We start from the raw sequence: 16,108 nt of genomic DNA, 5'->3' as shown, positions 1-16,108 counted from the left end.
AAAGACATTGTCAACCTTTAAACACTGGACCCCACCCAGTTTGGATTTGTGAAGGGCTGATCTTTTCTCCTGAACCTGATTGACTTCTTCAAATCAGTCTCCAGAGCTGTGGACAAGGGTAAGGGGGTCCACACAGCCTATCTGGACTTCGCCAAGGCCTTCAACACCATCCCCCACTCTGGAATCATAGATAAACTTACTAAGCTGGGCATTAATCCTTATGTCACTGGATGGGTTGCCAACTGGCTTACTGACAGAACCCACACTGTAAAAGTAGCTGACTCCACATCCAGCTCCAGACAAGTGACAAGAGGAGTACCTCAGGGTTCAGTCCTGGGACCGCTCTTGTTTGCCATCTACTTATCTGAAGTACATGGCAACACTAAGGGACTCTGGCTAACAAAGTTCGCAGATGACTGCAAACTGGGAGCCATTATTGAATCCCCAAATGATGTGGATATTCTACAAAAGGTCCTTACAGAAACAGATGCTTGGTGCCAGAGCCATGGGCTCAAGCTCAATGTCAAGAAATGTATAGTTAACACCTTTGGGAAAAAACATGTACCCGTGAATTACCACATAGGTGGCAGTACAATAAACATTGAAAGTGTGATAAGAGACTTAGGGACACAGGTGGACAGTGGTGTCACCTTCAATAACCACATCACCACAACAGTCTGGAAATCCTTTTATGTGGCACAGCTCATCACTAATGGCTTTTCATCCAGAAAAAAGGAGATCATTGTCCCACTGTAGTCATCACTCATTAGACCCATTATAGAATACAATGCCCTGTTTGGTATGTACCTCTCAAGATAACTGAAACAACTGGAAAGGCTGCAGAAATACCTCACTAAAAGAATCAGAGGCCTAAAGCAGATGCCCTATGCTGACCATCTAAAAAAACTCCAGCTATATTCTGTTGCATATCGTCAACTCAGAGGCGATCTCTGCTTAACATACAAGGCCATGTCAAACCCAGAGCTGTTGGGCATGCTACATTTAAAGAAATCCCAATCCCTCAGAGCCACAAGCTCCAGGGATCTAAATCTTGTCATCACAATGAACAAAACATGCTGGAGGGATAGGTTCCTGACCCAGAGACTCCCCAGACTCTGGAATAGACTGCCCATACATGTAAAGTAGAGCGCCTCTTTGGCCCTCTTCAAAAGGAACCTTGACAATTGGATGGGAGATAGGAAACTCACCCCAGGGATCACATCAGTCACCCTGCTAGACAGGGGTCCAGGGAAGTAAATAGTGTGGGAAGAAACATTCAGGGAATTGTTACTGCTAGTCTTGTATAGACCCTTGGGCCGATAGCCTACTACCAACCTATGAACCTATATGTGCAGGTATATAAAGTGTTTGGCAACATGTTTACTGTGTGAAGAAAGTCTCATACTTAACAGTTCCCCTAGCCAGCTATTTGCCTTTTAAACATGGTTCTCATTACCAGGTGATTGGCTCTTAACCAAGCCGCGGTTCTGAAATGCTAATTGCAGCCAACACAGCTGATTTGCAGTAAAATCAGCCAATGACATGCAACCACTGAACAACATATAAGGCCTTCATGTAGATTAGAAGCCCTTTGTGATATGCTGTTCTAGACATTACTGGGGTCAAGATATGTCATTGCAGAGTATGACAGTAGCAGTTACTTTTGTATACAGATGTGTGTGCTGCAGGCAATAGGCATAGGCAGAGAGTGTGAACACTTTGGAGGACAACAAGCTGTAAGAGTAAGTTTGGGAGCTGTGGCAGCCTTGTTGTAGAGACAGAGCCAGACTGAGGGTACCCATTCCACTGCAAATTAAGGCATGTGTATGTTAGACAACTGTATCATTAACAGAGTACCAGGCAACATGTTTGTTATGTCCTTGAGCAACATAGGGGGTAAATATACCATTATGTCTATCATTTGGGGAGCTGCCAGGCCATGTGTTACATTATGGTAGTCATTTGGAATGTGTGTGCTGGCAGTTCTTGTAGTACCTCCATGTGTGTATGCTAGTTGTGCAGCTGTGCTAATCTGTAATATAATTTTGAAATGATTACATGCTGTACTCTGGTATTAGTGGGCCTTATTTGCATTACTTAAGTTAAAATCCTCTGTGAATCCATATTAATGCATGGCCTGACAGTTTATGCACTTTATAGTGTTGCTATAGGGATATGTCAAGTGTGTTCCTATCTGCAGACCTTTGACTTCCATCACTGAAAAGCAGACAGTGCATTTGAAATGCATTGTGTGGATAAAGAGTGCATGACTCAGTCATTCATTGATGGCTTCACAGTAATGTAATTTAAATGCTACACACCACTGGATTTGAACCCAGGATCATGTGCGGCAAAAATTACTGTTTGCAAAGCATTTAAGAAACTGAGCTACCGAGTCACTGTTAAAGCATGTGTATTTCTGAACATATCAGTGCATACATACAGGCTGTGACATACCTCCATTACATCCATTATTATGTGCCTGGATTTATAGGGATGCATTTCTCTACCAGGGTCCCAGCTGAACATGTATTTTGTCATTAATGTTTTATCAGGCATATTTCTACATGTTGCTGATAAATGTGCACATTTACCTGCTATTAGAGACTTCACTTACATCCGTTATTCTGTGTCTGGCTTTCTAGTGGTGTAGTCCTGTACCAGACTCCACGTTGCACTCCCAGGTTTTCCATTACTCTTTCAGCAAGTTTGCACAATGCACAGCTCTGCTTAGACACACTTAATGACAGTAACTTTTAATAACTATATTTAATTAACAGCTGTGTGGTACGGCAGGTTAATGCAGTGGTCTGCAGGTACGATGGTCTTGGGTTTGAAATAGGGGACAGGTGTTTCTTTTGTACATGTTTATTATCATTTAAAACACATATATCTATATATCTCCATTTAGTTGAACTTAAAGACGCCATGCTACACTCTGCATCATGCAGCATCACGCAAAAAATCTTTAAAGAAAAGAAAAATGGAAGATAGGGCAGTGGTGAAATGGGGTGCAAGCAGGAGGGAAAACATATTGAAAGGCAGGTAGGTATGTGCAGGAAGAGTGTAAGAACCATAGCTATCTATTTCTTGTACACCAACAACTGTGCACTTTGACAGAATTTGTAGATGAATTTGGACTGTCACCCACAGAGAGAGGGGTGAGGACAACTTAACTGTGTTGTCAAGCCAGTTGGACCAATTTACGTGTGTCCAGTGGACACGTTTGTAAAATGGAGAACTATGTATGGGACAATTTTATTTTTGGGACAGGTGCCCATTTTTTTTTTTAATGTGAGAGTGGAATGTTGGGGAAGGAACATAGGTATGCATGGGTGAGGTAAGTTGGGAAGGTGAGGAAGCTTTTGCAGACAGACAAGACAGCAGACAGAGGTGGTGTGTGACACAAGAGGGTGGTGAACACCTTTATTGGGGAGGGTTTCATGGAATCCTAGTCTCAGGTGCCTCCACAATGTAGCAGCATGACTCAAGTCCCCATCCACGGGATTGTCGGCACTGCTCCTTCTCTGCCCCTGTGGTGGCAGTGGTGGAGGCTGGGCTCCAGGGTGAAGTTGCCCCACTTGGGTGGCGAGCCTTCCTTTTTCTTACATTTATTTCATTGAATTGCACTTCTTAACACTTATAGTTGTGCTATACAGCTAATCTACTACATTTTGCACTGTAAAGCTTTTTTACTGTTTTGCTGCATTTTTGTACTGTTTTAACTGTATTTTCATTGCTAGATAGTGTTCCATTACTGTAACTGCATTTTAACTGCAAACTGCTTCTTTCATACTGAGAGTTGTATTTTCTGTTTGTGAGTGCTCTATCTGTGATTTTCTATGCATTTTTTGTGAGGTTTCTGTGTTCTAGTCAGGTAGCATAGTCTGGATAGAGGCCTGCTGTTATCCAGGCCTGGTTGTTTTGCTTGTTAACTTTCCTGTATTTCTAGCAGCCATCTTCTGCTGGAGGTGTCTTGTCTTCCCTATTAGTGAGAGTAACAGGGTTGCCTGACCTTCTCTAGCCCTAGTGATTGGTTGAAAGAGCAGGGAATAGCAGGACTAGGTAGTAATTCGAGCTTCTAGAGTCTTCCATCTTTTCTGGTATTTAAACCCTGTGTCTGCAGGGGGCTGTGCTTGTTTTTACCAGGCTGAGGAGTGGTGATTCATCACTGTGACAAAGCAGAAAATCCCTGAGTCTCCAATAGCAGAATAAGTTTTTTCTTACATTTATTTAATTGAATTGCAATTCTTAACACTTGTAGTTGTACTATACAGCTATACTACTACATTTTTCACTGTTATAAGGCTTTTTTTACTGTTTCACTGCATTTTTGTACTGTTTTATACTGTTTAACTGTATTTTCATTGCTAGATAGTGTTCCATTACTGTAATTGCATTTTTATTGAATTACTTAACTGTAAACTCCTTTTTCATACTGAGAGTTACATTTCCTGTTTGTGAGTGCTCTGTCTGTGCTTTTCTGCACATTTTTGTGAGGTTTCTATGTTCTAGTCAAGTAGCATAGTCTGGGTAGAGACCTGCTGTTATCCAGGACTGGTTGTTTTGCTTGTTGAGTTTCCTGTGTTTCTGGCAGCCATCTTCTGCTGGTAGTATCTTGTCTTCACTGTTAGTGAGAGTAACAAGGTTGCCTGACCTTTTCTAGCACTAGTGATTGGTTGAAAGAGCAAGGGCTGGCAGGATTGGGTAGTAATTTGAGCTTCTAGATTTTTCCATCTTTTCTAGTATTTATACCCTGTGTTTGCAGGGTGTTGCATTTGTTTGCCTGTTGTGCACTGTTGCAACTATTGTAATTATACCCAGCCCTACTCACACCTGTAGGTACTCTGTTCTGATAGTACCCACTCTACCACCCTTTACTTTATTCTCACAGATTCTGACAACCATGGACAGACAATTTCTTGTGTTTTCTCCTGCTAGTCTTGTTGATATGGGCATCCTGAGGCAGTGTAGCAACTGCTTCATGTACATGGACAACTCTCTTGTTCTACCATCTAGGAAGACAATATGTGAGAGATGCAATTACATTAAGAACCTAGAATCCTTGCTGTCTCAATCACAAGCCAGTATATTTGGCACTGAGAAGGCTGTCTGCACAAACGCCAAAAGCACCACACCTGAAACACCACCCACACCAGTACATTCCTACATAAGTGGAGATTCTCAACAAAAACATACCTAAACAAAAGAGACCTCTGAGGCAAAAGCACACACGCACATCACAACCCACCGCACCAAGCACAACACATAGTACACATGCCTGTGTCTCACAGCCTCTAAGGTCCAGTCACAAACCCAACATACTAGTCATAAGAGACTCTATCATGCGATACACAGATGTGCCCCTCACCAGGCTAGACAAGGGGAAAGTCACGGTAAGTTGTTTGTCAGGTGCTAGACTCCACCATATCACTCACACACTCAAGTCTGTCAACAACAGGTACTGATATGACTCTGTCATAATCCATGTTGGTGTGAATGACTTGAGACGTACCTCTCTGGACTATATGAAGAGAGACATGATTGAGCTCACTGAATATGTGTCCCAGGCAGGTATGTCCCTAGCCTTAAGCAGTATCTTACCATCACCCAAAATGATGCCTCAGTACAAACAGAAAATGTTTGACTTTAATAATTGGTTTCTGGTGTCATTCCAGGGAGATCCATTACCTGATAGCCTGGGAGGACATGATTGACAGACCACAATGCTTTGCCAGAGATGGCCTTCATCTGTCTCCCCTTGGCTTCAGGCTTCTGGCAAAGGCTCTTGCCTCCGCTATAGGCAAAGTCATGAGGGCAAAATTACCAACATGAAAAATTCTTCTAAATGAAATTTAAAAGTTATGCTGCTAAATGCTAGGAGTCTTAACATGAGACTACACTCATTGCAAGCATTTTTCACCCTGAAAGATGCTGACATTTGTGCACTCACTGAAACCTGGTTCAAAGCTGTGGAGAGCATACCAGCCTTACCAGGTTTAGGTTCATAGGTTCATAGGTTCATACTAGGCTATCTGCCCTGGGGCAATTATAAGCCTAGCCCAATTCTGTATGGCTTACGCCACCCCTTGATTTGAGTATACTGTGCCCTTTTTAAGGTTTAGTTTACTGTGCCTCTGTCTAATAGTGACACGGGAGTAATCCCTGGGACAAACCTACGATCTCCCATCCACTTATCGAGATTCTTCTTGAAGAGATTCAGTGAGGTGCTCTGCCTCACATGAACTGGAATTCTATTCCAGAGCGAAGGGAGCCTCTGGGTTATGAACCTGTGCCTCCAGCAAGTTCTATTTATTTCTGTGCTGAGGTTCAAGTCCCTCGAGCGTGTGGCTCTAAGGGGTTTAGCTTTACTGAGGTGGAGCATGTCCATTAATTCTGGATTTGACATAGCTTTGTATGTCAGGCATAGATCGCCTCGAAGTAGGCGGTATGCAACTGAGTAGAGCTGGAGTCTTTTTAACCGAGCAGCATATGGCATCTGTTTGAGACCCTTGATCCTCTTGGTGAGATACTTTTGGGGTCTTTCTAATTGCTGCAGGTGTCGGATAAGGTACATCCCAAAAGGGGCATTGTATTCTATGATGGGCCTGATGAGGGATGAATAAAGGGGCACGATTACCTCTCTTGATCTAGATGTGAAACCCTTCGTGATGAGGTGGGCTATGTAGAAGGTCTTTCTAACCACTTTGGCAATGTGGTTTTCAAAGGAGAGCTTGCTATCAACTTGGGTACCCAGGTCCCTAATAACTTTCTCTGTACTTAATGGGTTTCCGCCTATGTGGTAATTTGTGGGCACATTGTTTTTGCCAAAGGGTATGACTATACATTTTTTGGCATTTAGCTTTAAACCATGGCGTTGGCACCAGTTATCTGTCTCTGTGAGACCTTTTTGAAGGATGTTTGTGTCAGCTGGAGAGTTGATTATGGCGCCCAGTTTGCAGTCGTCTGCGAACTTGGTGAGCCATAGTCCTCCCACGTTTGCCTGTACCTCGGAAAAGTATATACCGAACAAGAGTGGTCCCAGGACAGAACCCTGTGGGATGCCACTTGTGACTGGTTTCGAGTCTGACATGGCTCCAGCAACTCTCACTCTGTGGGTTCTGTCTTTGAGCCAGTTTGCGACCCATCTTGTGACATAGGGGTTTATATTTAAGCTGGATAGCTTATCTATGATGCCCGAGTGGGGTATTGTGTCAAATGCCTTTGCAAGGTCCAGATAGGCTGTGTGGACTACCTTCCCTTCATCTATGGCTTTGGTGACTGTTTCAAAGAAGTCAACCATGTCAAAAGGCAGGATCTGCCCTTGACAAAGCCGAACTGGGTAGGATCTAGTGTCTGTAGTTCCCCAATGTCTTTGTTTATGAGCTCCATGATGATCCTCTCCATAGCCTTGCAGACAAAGCTAGTCAGGCTTATGGGGCGATAGTTTCCAGGGTCCGTAGAGGCTCCACCTTTGTGGAGTGGGACCACTGTTGCTGTACGCCATTCTGTGGGCACATATCCTGTAGTGAGGCTGAGATTGTATAGCTGTTTTATTTGAGGGATTAGTTCCTCTTGTAGTTCATGTAGGACGCAACCTGGGACGCCATCTGGTCCCATGGAAGCAGTGTTTTTTGCTTTGGAGAGGGCAGCCTTCACCTGAGCATCTGAGATGTTTGGGAGGCAGCCCTCTGCCGGGATAGATACTTGCTCTTTTGGGGGGGGGGGGGTGGAGAAGTTTGCATTGAACCTGTCTGCCAGGATATTGGAGATGTCTGTGGGTTCAGTGTATTTTTTGTCGTTTAGTATCAACTCAGAACAAGTCTGGGAGTTGCATCCCAGGTTTCTAACATAACTGAAAAAAGTCTTATGATTGTCTTTGGTGTCCTGTGCAATTTTTCTCTTGAAGCTGGCCTTGGAAGATTTTATGAGGGATCGTAATTTTTTGCTAGTACTGATCAGAGATGCCTTCCCTATTAGGGATTTTGCTCTATCATGTAGTAGCTTCCCCCTTCTGTTGTACAGTTTATTTATGGCAGGGGTCCACCAGACTGTTTGCCTGCCTTTGGATGATTGGGTCTTGGTTTTGTTTGGGATAGCATGATCCATGCATTCCTGGAGATGTCTGTAGAATGCATTTATATAGGATTCTGCAGTTTGGGCTGTAGTTTCCACTGGCCCTGGGGCCTTGAAGGATTCCACTTCGGTTTTGAGAAGTGAGAAGTTCGCTTTTGAGAAGTCTTTCGCTGTGGTTTTCTGGGCTGGGGGTGGGGTCGGGATGTGGACATCCAGTGAAATTAATTTATGGTCTGATCTTACCAATGAGGGATATACTTCTGGTGTGGAGCATAGAGTCCCCATGTTGGTAATGATCAGGTCTAGTATGTTGTCCCCTCTTGTGGGAGTGGTGACTAGTTGTTCCATAGCATTTGAGTTTATAATTTCCAGGAATCTTTGGGCTAAGGTGCTGGGGCTTGAGTAGTGCTCCCAGTCAATGTTTGGGTAGTTGAAGTCACCCAATATAATGGTGTTTGGAGTGATCTTCATGTTCTCCAATGTTTTCAGGAAAGCCGAATGGGATTCCTGACTTTGAGAGGGTGGTCTGTAGGATGCTATAAACTGAAAAGCAGTCTTGCCCACTGTTAGTTGCACATGGATGGTCTCCGATACTTCGTGCACTGCCACTAACCTGGAGGTGTGGATATCCTTGATAAATATGGAAACTCCCCCTCCTTTTGTGGTTCGGTCCAGGTTTTGGGGGCGAAAAGCATGATATGAGGTATAGCCTGGTAGTGCTGGGGTGCTCTCTGGAGCCTTGAACCAGGTTTCTGTCACTGCACAGATATTGATGTTCTCCATACTGAGGAGAGCTTCGAGTGCATGCATCTTGAGGTTAAGACTTCTGGCGTTTAGCAGCATTAACCTTAGTTTCTTGTTCCTTGTGCTGTCTATGGGACTGGGTTTGACTTTTGAGCCTTGCCAAAAAAGGCACTATGGGGGTGGCAAGAGCCTTTGCCAATATCCGAAAGCTCAGTGGTGACAGGTGAAAGCCATCCCTAGCGAAGCAACGTGGCTTGTCGAGCATGTCATCCCAGGCTGACAGACACTGGATCCCCTTTGAATGACACCAAAATTTTAGCCAATTGTTAAAATCGATCATTTTGTCTTTGTACTGTGGCATCATTCTAGGTGAGGTAAGATGCTGCTCAAGGTCAGGGTCATACCAGCCTGGGCTACATGATCAGAGAGCTCCTCTATGTCTCTTTTCATGTAGTCCAGGGAGGTACGTCTCAGGTCATTCACACCAGCATGTACAATGACTGAGTCATATTTGTATTTGCTTTGGAGTGACCTGAGTGCTTGCGTTATGTGTCGGATCCTAGCACCCGACAGGCAGCTCACCGTGACCTTCTCTTTATTCAGCCTGGTGAGCGGGATGTCAGTGTGTCTGACAATAGAGTCACCTATAACAAGAGTATCAGGTGTGTTATTCAGCCTTAAGGGCTGTGGCTGCTTGGCACACTGACTTTGTGGGTTATGTGTTGTGTGTGTTTTGTTTTGAGGTAGCGTTTGCTTGGATGTCTGCTTTGGAGGTCTCTGTTGCTTAGGTAGATTTTTATTTAGAGCCTCGAGTATGTTTTTGTGTATTTATGTGTTTGGTTCGCTGATGTGGTGGGACTATGTGATACTGGAATTGTGTTGTGTGACGTTACCTTCTCCTCCTGACTGGTTACACCAGTTTTGAGATGAGAGAGCTCAGCCTCCAGTTTGGCTAAATAGTTGCATCTCTCACATATATTTCAACCTGTTTGGAGGAGGAGAGGGTTGTCCGTGTACATGAGACAGTTGTAACATTGCCTCAAAATTCCCAGATTCACCAGCTGGACTGGAGAGGAAACCATTGACTGACCTTTGGACATGCTAGAGTAACAGGGAAACTGAATTTAAGATGGACCAATAGAGGACAGGGTAATTGTAGAGAGTATAAGAGTAAGTAGTGCTTATGGTTTAATAGTGCTAACTTGTAGGATTACTTAATTGGACCAGTGAAGGGCCTTAGAATGAGAATATGGTGTTTAAATTGAGAGACAGAGCAGTTCTAAGGGAAAAAGTGAAGAGCAGACTTTGTGGAGCCAGGAATAGTTTAAACCCAATGAGTCGGCGCTGCCCGCTGTTGCGCTATGCACAAAAACGTGCAAAAACGCGCAAAAGAGGGTTTTAAGAGAGGAAGATGAAGGAGTTTTGGAATTGACCCAAAATGGACAATAAAACTACAGTTTCAAGTCATGGTCCTACTATACTTTCAGACCCCAAACAGAGGGCAACAAAGCCAAAGGGGTGGAGTTTCAATATTTATCAAAGACATACACACCTCCAGGCTGGTCATACAGTATGATGCAAAGGAGACACTCTAGGTGCAGTTAATGGTTTCCTATTGGAACATCGAATTTCCAATTATTCGAATCACTAAAGGTCGACATTTAATGATCAAATAACTGGAAATTCAAATTCTTTAAAATGAACATGCAACTCCCCCTGTACCACCCACACTCCCCGCTACTTAAATATACCAACTCCGAGATTGCGCTACAGTGTAGGAAAGGGAAATCTTCCTTTTCCGCACCATAGTGCATTAAACTGCAATCTCGGAGTTGGTATATTTAAGTAGCGGGGGGTGTAGGGGTGCAGGGGGGCTTACCGCCTGCTTTACCCCATCAGGGTATATTGTCTTTGGTTTTTTTTTGTTTGTTTTTTTTTTATTTCAAAGTTACGGAACTTCGATCATATGGTGTTGACCATATGGTATTCAAAGTTCCGTAACTTCAATTTTCTAATAGGTAGCCACAGTTAATTATTGACAAAGCACCTATTCAAATCATAGCTAGCTACAGACCCCCAACCATGACTTAGCAGGCCCACTCCATCTATCTGGACTTACTTGAATCCATCAAGATTCAACCCTCTACCATTATCCTGGGCAACCTTAACTACCCAACCATAGAGTGGAAGACCTATTCTAGCTCAAACATGAATGCCTAGAGATTCCTCAACTTTGTCAATGCCAGTGCATTGGATCAGGTGAAAATATCCTGCACCTGGTACTAACCAACATGAGCAACTACTGCAGCACCCTTACAGTATCATACTCCTAGGTAAGATTCAACCATAAGGCAATCACTTTCGAAGTAACCATCACCTCTGACTCTTCCCTTGCCAGGGTCGAACAAAAACACTTTTCCAAAGCTGACTACAACCTCCTGAGAACAGGTATAAGCAGCTTCACAGCCACCATCCCTTCAGTTGAATCAAGCACTAATGTCCAAGCCTACACCAAAAAACTATATGAGCACATATATAGCTGCATAGGCTCAGCAATACCTGACAGGACCAAATCATCTTCCTCAAGGAAGAGTAAACCTGTCTGGTGGACAGCAGCAATAAACAGACGCTATAATAAAAGGAAAAACTTGCTGTCCAGGACCAAGAAGGAGGAGGTACCAAGTTGGAAGCAATCCCTGATTGAACAAGCAAATAAGGTCACTGGTGAAATCCTCTAAGGCTAACTTCAAGTCCAAATTTGCCACATTCACTAAGGACAATCACAAGGCCTTCTTCGCATATGTCCACAATTTCAAAGGTAACTCCCAAATCTGCTCTGAATTGGTGGTCAATAATACCACATACACAAATGGCATAGATATAGCCAACCTGCTGGCAGACAAGTTCAGTGAAAACCTCCCCCCCTGTCCCCCACATCAGTAAACTAGGACATCCCCAGTACCTGCCCCCCTCCCCTCATCACCAGGGAGAAGATTATTAATGCTCTCTTAAAGGCAAAAAATGCAGCCTCCATAGGACCTGGCAACATCCCTGGCTGTGCACTACATGAACTTAGGCAGGAGCTCTCAGCACCACTAGGTAAACCAAAGCCTGTGCACCGGCTTCGTCCCAGCAGAATGGAGGACAGCCACTGTCATCCCTCTGCACAAAGGTGGAGCATCCACCGACCCAGGCAGTTATAGGCCAATTAACCTAACTAGCCTAATCTGCAAGGCCATGGGATGCACTATCATGGACCTTATAAATAAGGACATTGGCAACCTTGAAACACTTGATCCCACACAGTTTGGTTTTGTCAAAGGGAGATCATGCCTGTTAAACTCGGTTGCCTTCTTCAAAACAGTCACCAAAGCCATGGATGAGGGCAAGACAGTGCACAACACCTACCTTGACCTAGCCAAAGCCTTTGGCACTATTCCCCACTTGGGCATGATAGATAAACTCTCCCAGCTAGGTATCAACATGGCCTCAAACTGAATGCCAAGAAATGCATCATTATGCCCTTTGGGGAAAATGGTGTCCCCAGTAATTATCACATTAATAACAATGTACTAAGCATGCAATCAGTAGTGAGGGACTTGGGTGCCCAGGTTGATAGCAACCTGACTTTTGACCACCATGTTGCCTCCATTGTATGGAAGACTTTCTATATGGACCACCTCATTCAATGCCCCCTTCAGTATGTACCTTGCCAAGCATATGCAGCAGTTGGAGAGACCACAGAGGTTCCTGACCAGGAAAATCCAGGATCTCAAACACCTATCCTATACAGATGGGCTAAAAGGCCTGACCCTTTACTCAATTCCATACACACTGCTCAGAGGTGACCTGTGTCTGGCATACAAGGCCATCTCAGACTCAGCCTTGACGGAGTTGCTGCATATCCGAAAGTCAGACTCCACTCGCGCAACCTGCATGCAAGATCTCAACCTGGTCTGTGACATTAATAGAACTTGTTGGCAGAATAGATTTGTGTCCCAATGACTCCCCCATCTGTGGAATAGACTTCCTCTCCATGTCAATCAGTGTACATCACTAGCCCTCTTTAACAGGAACCTAGACGAATGGATGAGAAACAGAAAATATACCCCTGGGATCCCACCTGTGTCTCTGCTGGACAGGGAAAAAAGGTGCCTACTTTGTGGGAACATGGGTGAAATTTTTGGCTATGCTTATAGCAGCCTTCAGGCCAATATCCTAGTATTGTCCTATGAACCTATGAACCTATTGTCCTATGAATCTCCATAAAGTGCAGGTGACATCCAAAGGTTTGGAAGAACATCCTGCACACCAATCCTAGTAGTTTATCTTGAGTGACAAAACCACCCCCTCTACCAACGCTCCCAGAGGGAGGCCCACCCCTGGCCTGTGGGGTGGAACTACCCAACACCGCAGGTAGTGCAGGGGCAGCAAAGGGGGCACCATCAGGCTAAGGCCCAGATGTGCTTGGCCCCAGTGCCATGGCTGGAGGAGCCAAGGTAGGTGGATCATTTGGAACAAGCCTACCTTGTTGCAATGTAGTAAATTAGACATAAAGATAAGTTAAGGTTAGTAATAACCAAACCAATGTTAGTATTAACATAATGGAACATAATATTGATTAATCCAAATACATATTAAGGTATATTATGTGGAACAATAACTAACATAACAGTAAGTAACGGCAAACCAATATGAAACAATCCATAAGGCCAACATAACAGTTAGTTTAACATTATATATTAATAGTAAATATTAATAATAAATATTAATAAATTAAAGAAGATAAGGGGTGGAGAGAGAGAGAGAAAACATATCATTAGTGAATTTGCAGATGATATTAATACACAGACTACTAATGCATATTTCTACAGGTGCGCAGTGTCAGTTGTAAGTACAGTGACTCCAGTTCTTCTATAGAGGATGTTGCATATACATACCTCTCAAGCTGATGGCATGGGACAGTATGGGCTAAGCACTAACAAATGCAGGTTCACAACTACATGTAACTGTTTCACATACTGTGCTCATACATAAAAACCAAGGTGTTCTGTAAATGGATTTGTAAATACATTGCATTCCATGTAATGATTTAGCTGCTAATCAAAGACCAGACTGATTGGGCAGTTGTCATTACATTACAAAAATTGTGACATTTGAGAGGTATGTTTGTGTACATTAAATAGACTAGACAGTTGCTCATGTCTTAGCTAGTAGGCTCAGGAGTAGAACCCAAAAGCTGTGACTACAGGGGACATGTGCACTTAATGTAACAATTGACTGCAGTGACATTAGAACACACACATGCAATGAAAGCCCTGCTGCAGTTATTTGTACACATTACTTATCAAACCGCAATCCTCCTGCTTTACACTTTATTGTTATTGTTCCTTAGAATCTGTGAAGTATACATATATCTGCCCATAACATGGGCTACTTACCCATATACTTTTTTTCCTGGAATGGGGTCAGTAGAGAGCATTATTTGACTGAAAGTGGCCTGAAGACAGCCCTGAACCATGCTGTAGGTTGTGCAATAAATTTACAGGCACTTACTTTTGCATTCTTTATTAATTTCATTTTTACAGTTGACTGCAGTGACATTAGAACACACATGCAATGACTACAGCCCTACTGCAGTTATTTGCACACATTACTTATCAAACTACAATCCTGCCTTAAACCTTATTGCTTATTGTTATTGGTATTGTTTATTGTTTATTGCATTACAGTTATCAGAAAATATCCATACTTATAACACTCACAGCACATCCTGGCCAGGTGCCCTGCATGAGACTGGACATTGCAAGCCCGTTCAGCTGCAGCTGTTAGAAGAGAAGCAAACCATTATACATACCAGTTTTGCATAGATTCAGCTTGTATTTTATTAAGTAGGAACAAGCATACTTACATATTTGTGGGGCATGCCCAGCCCTAGCCTCTTGGACCCAAGTGTCCAAGGTTCCCCTCTTTCTTTGCTTCAGGTTGTCATAGTGGTAACGATACTGCTCACCAGTGTAGGGGATACCAGTATCCCTGGTAAGATCCCTGGCCAACTTATCCCATGCTTCAGCTTTACATTATGAGCCCTGGTATCCACCCTACAACAGCCGGGGTTCGTAGTTCTGGACCAGGAGTCCAACAAACACTCTGGACTCCTCCACACCCCACCTCTGCACCCGAAAGCGCATTCCCTCACCAACATCACCAGGCATATCAATAGGTTACTAAGACTTCAACAAATGCTGCAAAATTCCCGGCTATTTCCCTTAATATAGGCTGTTTTCCCACCCTTACACATCATACTGTAACATTCAAAAAAAGCGTTGCATTGCTTAGCATCATGCAAACCAGCTTAGCGGAGCTGAGCATCACGTAAACTTGCACAACTTTGTTTTAGTGAAGCTTAGAAACACGCAAACAAGCATAGCCATTGACCATGTTTAAGCAGTGCTTAGCACCACAGAGCTTTTCCAAATGTACAAAACAGCTGTTCTTGATAAACTGAGAAAAAAAATGTTTGTGAGGATACATAAATTACATGTGAGTACCTTCCTTTTTACCCCTCAAGAAAAAAAAATAGCCAGTCACCTTCTGGTTAGATTGGAATAAAAACTAAGGCACAAATGGTCACAGCTATGAATTTCGTGTTGCTACTATCATACTAATAAGAGCATGCTTCCTTACACCTATCCCCAAAAGACAACCACTGTCTATGTATCCACTGATTTCAGACTGGCAAGAAACTAAAATAAATGGGATGTAACATATTTCAGTCTGTTGATGTCAGACATATACAAACAGTATGCCACCTTACCCTCCTCCAAAAAATAGCCAGCATCTGATGTTTGATTGCAAGTAAAGTAAAAAAATAATGATTACAGTAAAGTCTGCAATCTGTAACTTCTGAACAATGCACTGCTCCTATAGAAGCTTTAGAGACCCTCTGTGCACCTCTGAACTTTGTGAGGAAAGTTAAAGAAATAATGTCAACAATGTCCCAGCTTAACACAAGCTATAGTGATGTATGGGGTAAAATTAAAGAAATAATGACATTGTCCACACCCCACCCACTAGCTACAGTGAGCATCTGTGCACATCTCTGCGCAGGGCCAGTTTTAGCCTAGGTATGGTTCAGGGTAGAGGTTACTACAAAGCCCATGTCAAAACTCTATTTTTCTCAGAATTAGAAAACTTGATTCACTTGCTCAATTAAAAGGGGCTTGGTTACTTGGATAGGAGAAAGCACACCTAATTCTGGGAATGTTAGTAGAAAACTCTTTGAAGG

Source organism: Protopterus annectens, chromosome 17.part0 (assembly GCF_019279795.1).
Source record: "Protopterus annectens isolate FY-2018-M chromosome 17.part0, PAN1.0, whole genome shotgun sequence".
Classification (NCBI taxonomy): domain Eukaryota; kingdom Metazoa; phylum Chordata; order Ceratodontiformes; family Protopteridae; genus Protopterus; species Protopterus annectens.
The sequence above is the reverse complement of the archived record's forward strand: the minus strand, read 5'-3'. Positions refer to the sequence as shown.